General features: G+C 37.5%; 1 pseudogene; it reads right to left on the bottom strand.

Annotated features, from left to right (window-relative positions):
- Window positions 1–1,119: 1,119 nt before the first annotated feature.
- On the bottom strand, window positions 1,120–5,311 carry LOC100448432 (cysteine-rich protein 2-binding protein-like; annotated as a pseudogene).
- Window positions 5,312–8,906: the final 3,595 nt, after the last annotated feature.

Raw genomic sequence — 8,906 nt, 5'->3', positions numbered from 1 at the left:
TAATTATACTGAAATTTATCATTTGTATTACTTCCATTTTATCTTGTATCTATTCTAAAATTATATATGTATGTATGTGTAATCACGCAGCAGAGTCTTCTTCCTTGCTGCACAGATAAAAAGCCAATTCTCTGAGACAATGGTATTGCAGTAGAGAAAGAGTTTAATAATTGCAGGGCCAGCCAAGTGGAAGAACTGGAGTTATTATTACTCAAATCAGCCTCCCAAAAAATTCAGAGGCTAGGGTTTTTCAAGGATAATTTGGTGGGCACTAGGGAATGGGGAATGCTGATTGATTGGGTTGAGGATGAAATTATGGGAGGTCAAAGCTGTCTTCTTGCACTGAGTCAGTTCCTGGGTGGGACCACATGATCAGTTGAGCCAGTTTGTTGGTATGGGTTACTTATCTGGATGGTGCCAGCTCGTCCATTAGAATGCAGAGTCTAAAAACCACCTCGAACACCAATTGTAGGTTTTACAGTAATGTTATCTATAGAAAAAATTGGAAAGGGTATGAATCTTGTAACCTCTGGCTATATAATTCCTGACCACAGTCCTAATCCTGTGGCTAATTTGTTAGTTTTACAAATGTGGTTTTTGGTCACCAAGCAAAAAGAGGATAGTTTTGGGAAGGGGCTATTATCATCTTTGCTTGAAGGTTAAACTATGAAATAAATTCCTCCTGTAGTTACCTTGGCCTGCACCAAGAAATGAACAAGGGCAACTTGGAGGCTAGAAGCAAGATGGAGTCAGTTAGGTCACATTTTTTTCACTGTCATTGTTTTTCTAGGTCAGATTTCTCTCACTGCCATAATTTTTGCAAAGGCTGTTTCAATCATATGCATGTACATACATATGTATATGTATACAATTGTGTTCAATGTCAAATTTAAATAAATACACTTTAAAGGTTTTTTTTCCCCTTTAAAGTTGATGAAACAATGTCTTACACTTACAGTCAGAAAATCCGGTGATGAATCCTACTACCCTTCTAGTAACTGACTAATAAATGCCATCTTGAAAATGTCCCTTAGTTTCTCTGAGATTCAGTTTTGTTATTGATTAAATGTGTTATTGATTAAATTTTGCCTACCTGTATCAGTTAAATAGAGTAAGTTATGCTGTGCTAACAAATTACCTCTAAGTTTCAGTGGCTTTAAAAGAACATCCTCTGTTTTTTTTTTTTACTGCTCACCTAAGCAATGTGTCAATGTTGTAGACATACTCCATCCCTGGGTCTATGGCTCCATTGCCTTCCATCTCATCATCATCATGGAACAAACCTTGTGGGGACATTACATCTGGAATCAGATCTGCTTCTAAAAGAAAACCAGGCATTGCCCAATGAGAGGCAGCTGTCCTGGGGGGGGGCGGGGGAGCGCAGAGAAATCCAGAGGAGAAATAGGTGGGCTTGTCAACAGGGTGTGGTCAGAGGAGCTCAAAGATGAAAAGTCAATCTCTTCTTTTTCAAGAATCACATCTGCCTTGTGGCCTTGGCTTATGTAATTTACAGGGATAGAAGACATACCCCTGTCAAGAAAGCCAGCCACTTCCTTCTGGCCTCTTCTGTCTTTTGCTTCCTGAGCTCAAGACCTTTTCTCTTTTAATTCCATGGCAGATTCCACAGGATTCTAACTTGCTTGTTTTCTAAGTCCCTCAACAGTAATGATGGAATCTAAAGTTGGTTCTGAGGCTGCTTTTACTTCAAACTTGAGGCAGACAACTTTTTTTCCTTCAGGTTTCAATGTTGAAGGTTTCTTATGAACAGGTTTCTACCATCCTGGTTATCCAAATTCCTGAGCACCTGAACAGAAGTATATGGGATTTTCCACACTGAGGCAACCTGCTACTGTGCTCCACCAGTCTGAAGTCTTTTTATTTTTCCCTAGTAAAAAAGTCCAATGTTTCCCAATAAAAATGCAGATATTTTCGTTCTATCTGAAATAACCTTGATGTCCACTTCCTTCCAGAGACAAGTTGTACATTGCCAACATGATGACTTTGCTGCCATGTCAGCCTCAGCCTTTCATACTGTTCCTTGCCATCTGCTGAGCAATCAGAAAAAGTAAATCTAAAAAAAATTATCACCCTTAACATAACTGAGCTGTCCCCTCAGCTGTCTGGTTGGTATCCATTTTTGGTACTTGTCACAGAAGCAGGACAGCTGTTTCTCCATCCACAATACATCTTCTTCATCACTGTTAGGGAATCCCTGCTCTAGTCATGACATAAGTCTACTGATGTCTGATCCTCCAATTTGACAATCAGGGGAGTCTCTCTCTCCACTTCACCTTCATCCAGCCCTTCCGAGGTAGATGTTATTGTGGCTTCATCACTATGTTGACTGATCAAACTACTCAGGTGGATGTAACTTATCTATTCCTTCCTTCTCACAGATTTAGCAGCGCTTTTCAGTCACAGTCCTAAGCTCTGGGCCATGAACTTAACAGGATTTTACCAGGATCACACAGGCAGAAACTCTTCAGGAGACTGTACTCCCATACTTCTTTATTCAGACATAAGGAACTTTGAAAGCAGTAATTTACAATATATGATCCACTGTCCTTTATTTAATCAAGTTTAAAAAGACAGTGACTTAAAAATGATTAAGGTACCACTAAGCTATTCTCCATCAACAGGCACAGATACACACACACACACACACACACACACAGTGTCATCTGTCCCATTGGTATTTCACATTCAAGTTACGTTTTTTGAAATCCTTTTGCAAATAACATCTTCTGTCTTTCTGCTTCAGGTTGCTCAGTTAAAATAATCTGTTCTCTCAAAAGACGAATGTTTACTTTTTTCCTAATTTTGTCCCTCAGTGTCTCTGATAACTCCATCATGAAGCTTCTGCTGGTCCTGCCATTGCTCCAGATGCATGCTGGCCACTGTGGCTGCCATCAGCATCACCACCGAGAGGCCAGCAGTGCCTTCAAATGCCTCAACATCCCTGTGCCAGCTTCCAAGGCCTCTTTCTCCCACCTCTCAAGGCTGGTCAGTAGCATTTAATTTAGTTCAACAAACATCTATTGACTGTCTATTATAGGTAAGGCATCAAAAGATGTACTAACTAGTGGAGGAGATATACAAACAAAAATGATCTATATTATAAGTCAGAGTAGAATAAGTGGTAGAAATAAGTGCAATAAAAGAAACATCTGGGGAAAGAGAAGGAATAATATTCTGACTTGGGGACCAGATAATGTTTCACAGAACTCTAATATAAGCTGGGCCTAGAACAATGAGTAGGGTTTCAAAAGCAGGAGGAGGGGAGGTGTATGCAAGGTGGGGCAGAGGAAAAAATATTTCAGATTAGAGTCAAAATATGAGAAAAATCATAGTGATAAGAAAATTTATGGCCTATTTGGGCAATGTCAAGCAGTCTAACATGACAGAAACATTTTGTCTGTGTGTGTGTGTGTGTGTGTGTGTGTGTGTGTATGTGACTGGACCATGAAGAGCCCTGAATGCCATTCTAAAGTGTTTAGATTTTATCCCTTACAATAGATGTCCTAAAAGGTTGCCCAGCTAGGGAATGATATGTGCAAACTTTTGCTTTAAGAATACATATAGTTCTTGAAGCTGAGTGAAGAGTGATTGATAGACTGATAGAATGACAGTTAGATCTTGTGGAATAAATTCAAGCTAGGAGATCCAGAAATAAGAATGTGAGAAAGAAACCAGGAGGGCAAAGAGAATGGAGAGGGACTGATACGGAATACTGTGGAAGTGGACTCAATTGGACTTGACAACTGCCTACATGTGGACAGCAAAGGAGAGGTGGGAGTTTTTTACTTGGGTGATATTCACGTTTTCTCAGCGTTTACTCCCCTCCCATTAGGGGGTCATGTAATGACTCCACCGAATTCAGTCAGTGTCCCTGGTCTCTTCTTTAGTTTTTCCTTCCTAAATTCATTCATATTGTTGGGCATACAGATTTTGCCTCACTGCCCGTGCTTTGGACATTGATGTACATACAGGGTCTATAATCATAGAAGCAACCTTATGAAAGTGATCTTTTAATACTGATCAGTAGGAGTAGTACTTTACCTACCACTGTATGCAGACTTGAGCAAGCTCCATAACTCTTCCGTTCATCCTTAAGTAACAGAAAGAGTTATAGCCACTTTAAATGACTTGTCTCAATTAGGTAAAAAGAATGTGTAGTCAAATAACAAAACTTAGAACGTTATTTAAAGTATAAAAGCATTCTCCCACCACCCCTTCCCAAGCTGTGGTCTGCTCTGCAATGGGTACTGGCAACTCAACTCCTAGCATTTCTTCTCTTCCTTCAATTTGTTAGACTAATGGGAAGAGAGGAGAGAGAAGGGAGACGGAAAAGTTGTTATCTTTGTTCTCATTGTAACATGACTTTACTCCCTTGGAGCCTGATTGATGATAAAAGCTAATTCTTTGGGGCACTTTGGTGGAGTCATTGGAAACCCTTGTGTATCATCTCATCTATAGTTCCCTTGATACAGATGAAAGTTTCCCTATTTTATCTGGTCACTTACTTCATCTGCAGCTCTTAGCAATTCTTTGGTTCACCTTGAACTCTTGTCTGCTGAGGTCTCAGCACAGGCAGTCCTTATAGGGGAGGCTCTAATACAACTCACATGCTGGCTGACCCTCATCTGGTCCATGGGAAGCATAAACACATTCTTGGCTCAGACAATAAATCAGCAGATAATAAATTAGCAGATAATAAATCAGCGGCAACATGCTCCTGAAGCTGCTGGCCAGACCATCCCAATCCCTAGATTTTCTGAGTATGAGTCAAGCAATAGGCTGCCATGTCTCCATAATACATAAGTCTCATCAAACTCTAGGCAACCCCTATAAACTCCCTCTCACTAGTTTGCGATGAGGCACAAACAGCCGTCAACTTTCCTTTGTTCCTCAAGAGGTGGGGCTTGAGGATGGAAGCAGTAATCTGCAAAGACATTTTCCATACAAAGATAGTTTCTACTTTTGCTCTCATGACTATTTTTAAACTTCAAAAAGGCTGAGACATTTGAGAGAATCATGGAATCGGTCATTAACCAAATTCATTAAAATTTTTGTATGGTTTAGCACTCCCTTTCCAATGCAGAATGTTTAATATTTTGATATTTCAGTTGAAACTTCCAAATTTAACATTGGTTTCAATTATTGTCCATTTGATTCCCAAGCCCACCTTCTTCTTGGAGGTTGTTCTACTGTATTCAGGTTCCTGTTGATCCAAAACCTCCAGCCACTTTACTTTCAAATCCAGCTTATACAGGTTCCTGGTGTCAACATCTATGCCAGAGATGCGAATCATTTGCCTGGCTGCAGGGGAGATAGGGAAGTGATGGGAATAGAGAAATGTGTAGTAACTTCAGCACTGTTAACATTGTGGGTCAGATAATTCTTTGTTGTGGGAGTCTGTCCTGTACACTGTAGGATATTTGCAGCATCAGTGGCCTCCATCCATTGGATGCCAGTAGAAACCCCATTTCCTTGTTGTGAAAACAAAAAAAAAGTCTCTAGAAATTGCCAAATGTCCCGTGGGGGCAAAATCACACACAGTTGAGAACTAGTGGAATAGAGTGAGAGAAACAGTTTAAGTTTTGCTGTTTATGGTGAAAGTAATGATTTTGGTTGTGTATGTTAGGAGAGGAGCTAGCAATACACTTATCTGGGGTGATTTAACAGTTGTGGTCTTGCATTGATAAGCTAACTCAAAGCTTGACTTCTGGTTTGGGAGTCATTTGTACATAGCTGATACATGTACACCAGTGTGGGATGAGTAGTGAAAAGGGCTGAGGAGAAATGAGTGGAAGACCTTTGTTCAAGGAATGGACAAGTTGTAATTAGAGATTACAGTTGACTTAGAAGGGTGTGGTGGGACAATTATAAAGCAAGAGAATGTTTCAGAAGGAGAATCAAGGAAAGAATGTTAAGAACTGCTGAGAGGTGAAGGAATACTTTCTGTTTGATTTGTTTAGGCCAGACTCCAAGTAGGGCACATGGATGGGCTTGGCCAGTCTTTATTTTTTATTGGAATTGCAGAAGGCCCAGTATTGAGTCTGATTTGCCAAGCGTCTAAATAATTTTAAGAAAACTCATCATCTTACACAGTAACAACATGAAAATTCTCAGATACCAAGTTCTTTCTCTAACAATAAAGCTCCTAGACTTTCATGATGACATTTTTTCAGAACAGATTCTGTGAAGTCTGTTGTGTAATAGCACCATCTGATATATCATTTCCTAGGGTGGAATCGTTGACTGAGACTAATTTGTCTGTTCACAAGTAAGAATCAGAAGACACTGCAATATCTTAGACTTTGTAAAGTAACAGAAAACCTAAAGTGGAACAACATACCAAGGATGATAATGGTTAATAAGCTAAAGACAAAGACTAGAAGGAACTAGAGAAAACAGGTTATGGATATTTTACATCAGTAGTTCCCAAACATTTTGTTCTCAGCACCCCTTTGTACTCTTAAAAGAGCTTTTGTTTGTGTATATAATATCTATCTTTATTATGGTAATTGGAGCTGGGAAAATTGAATATACATGTATGTGTTTATTAATCTAAAAAGAGCAATAAGCCCATACCTGTTAACATAAATAATACATTTTTATTAAAAATAACTATAGTGATAATAAAACAATTAGCGAGGATGAGGGCTTTTTAAAATATTTTTGAAATTCTCTTTAATATCTGGCTGATAGAAGACAGCTGAATTCTCACATTACCTTCTGCACTCTGTTATGATATCACACATTATGTAGTCTCTATGAAACTTCATGTACATTTAAGGAAGAATGAGTAAAAAATACAAATGATGTTTTGGTATTATTTTGAAAGTAGTTTTAACTTCCTAGACCCCTAGACAGTGTCCTGAGAGTCCCAAGACCACACTTTGAGAACCGTGGTTTTAGATGATGGCTGTACGGCTTCAGGAGGACTAATATTAGTTTTAGCAAAGGCATCAGATTTTTGAAACAGGGTTTTAAGAAACAAAACTGATAGGAAAATATTTCCCCGTACACTTGATCTTTAAATAAGCTTGGGGCATGGCAGGAGGCAGCTAAGACTCATAATTCCTGCCAATTTTTAGTATATTTTGGTTGGCTTCTAAAATTGGTTATAATTATTATCTATCCTCTAATGTAGAATGAGTAGGTTCTTTTATTTCTCTTTCAATAAAGTTCAGTCCTGTTTATGACAAAAGGAGCTTTTCTGGAATGAATATTTGGAATGTAGAATTTACATTAGGTAATATTAGATAATAAATGTAAATGAGATTAAAAGAGTTATTAACATTTCCATTTGCAGTATTAATTTTGGCCAGGTAGATAATACTCAGAACATAAAATCTTTGGTAAGAAGAAAGCAGATGTTCAATAGTTTCTCAAGTATATGATAAAATAGATAGCATGGACCTAGTATTTTCTAGCAGGTCATGGCAACTCAGTCAAGCTCATGTATGATAGAAATATCTAAGTAAATTTAAAGGATTATAAGGCTATCTATCTATCTGTCAATCATCTATCTATCTATGTGCCACATATTATAAAACTACTTCACTCTATACCTTGTTCAACTCTTAGGAGGAAATAATGTATTTATTAACAGCATGGGCTGTGAAGCAAGATTGCTTAGACCAAATTTTAAGTTTACATCATCTCTGTGCCTTTTGGTTCAGTTTCCTCATCTGTAAGATTGGGGTTGTAATTTTACAGTATTATTTTAATAGTATAATCAATTTAATGTGGTTCGTATAATGTTCAAAATATGCAATTAGAGGTAAAATTCATAGCACACTCCCTGGAACAGAATAAATGCACTTTACCCATTGTTTTTTAAAGCTGTGGTTAAGAATTATGAATTTTATAGATATTAGGTGATGGGTTTAGGGTTTAAGAATGTATTTAGGGATGTAAAACACTTTCTTAAAGATAGATCTCTAAAAAGAAGAATTTATACCTTGCATTAGGAAAGTTTCTGCAAAACTCTGGGTTTATAAACAAGTTACTTGATGATAGAGGCAAAATGGAACTCATGAGGTAGACTACTATAAAAAGGTCAGTCTAGACGATAGTCTTGGCTTTGAAAATTATTTTTTTTCAAAATTAATTTTATTAGAGCTTAGAATTTCTCATTCAAGTCAAGTTGAAGGTGGTTAATGAGTTGAGTACCTGAGCAACATGTAGGATTGCTTCTGGCTATATGTGATGGCCAACTACCATAATCCCTTGCCTCTTCCCTCCCAGCAACACTGTGAGCTCTGGGATAGCAAGATTTATAATATATAATGAGCGTAGCCCCTTGCACAGTAGTTGACCAAAGCAGGATATTTTTACTTTGATGTTTTAACCGCAAGGGTATTTGACTGTGTTGGGTCTATTGAGATGATGTTTAGTCAACATCAAAGAAAATCAGAACTAACATAAAGTAATTGAAAGTATACAGAAGCTTTGGTTTATAAATTCTAGACGTATAGTAGGCTTTCAATAAGTGGTTATTGCTCTATATGTAATACTTCATAACAAGTCAAACATACAGAAGGAATTATTCAGAAATTGTCAAAGCACATTTTAAAGAATAGGCCATTTTAAATGATTCCTTTAAATCAACAATGATAATCAGATTATTCTGGAAAAATGTATTGCTTCTCGAGAATAGGATGGTTATTCCTGAGGCAAAGAGGTAAAGTTGCATATAAAAAAACTTGCTTCACAAGCCTTGACTAGATCCACTGTGCTGGTGGCAGTATTTTTCCTCTTTATACTGCTGTTTCCATCATTGCCTTAAATTTTTATTTATAGATAACGTATTTAACTTCTCTCTTATGAATGAAAGAACTGTTGCTAATTTCCTTTCAATTTTGTATTTTAAAGAAAATTACTCCACATATTTATAA

Source organism: Pongo abelii, chromosome 6, assembly GCF_028885655.2.
Source record: "Pongo abelii isolate AG06213 chromosome 6, NHGRI_mPonAbe1-v2.0_pri, whole genome shotgun sequence".
In the NCBI taxonomy this organism is placed as follows: Eukaryota; Metazoa; Chordata; class Mammalia; order Primates; family Hominidae; genus Pongo; species Pongo abelii.
The sequence above is the reverse complement of the archived record's forward strand: the minus strand, read 5'-3'. Positions and strand labels throughout refer to the sequence as shown.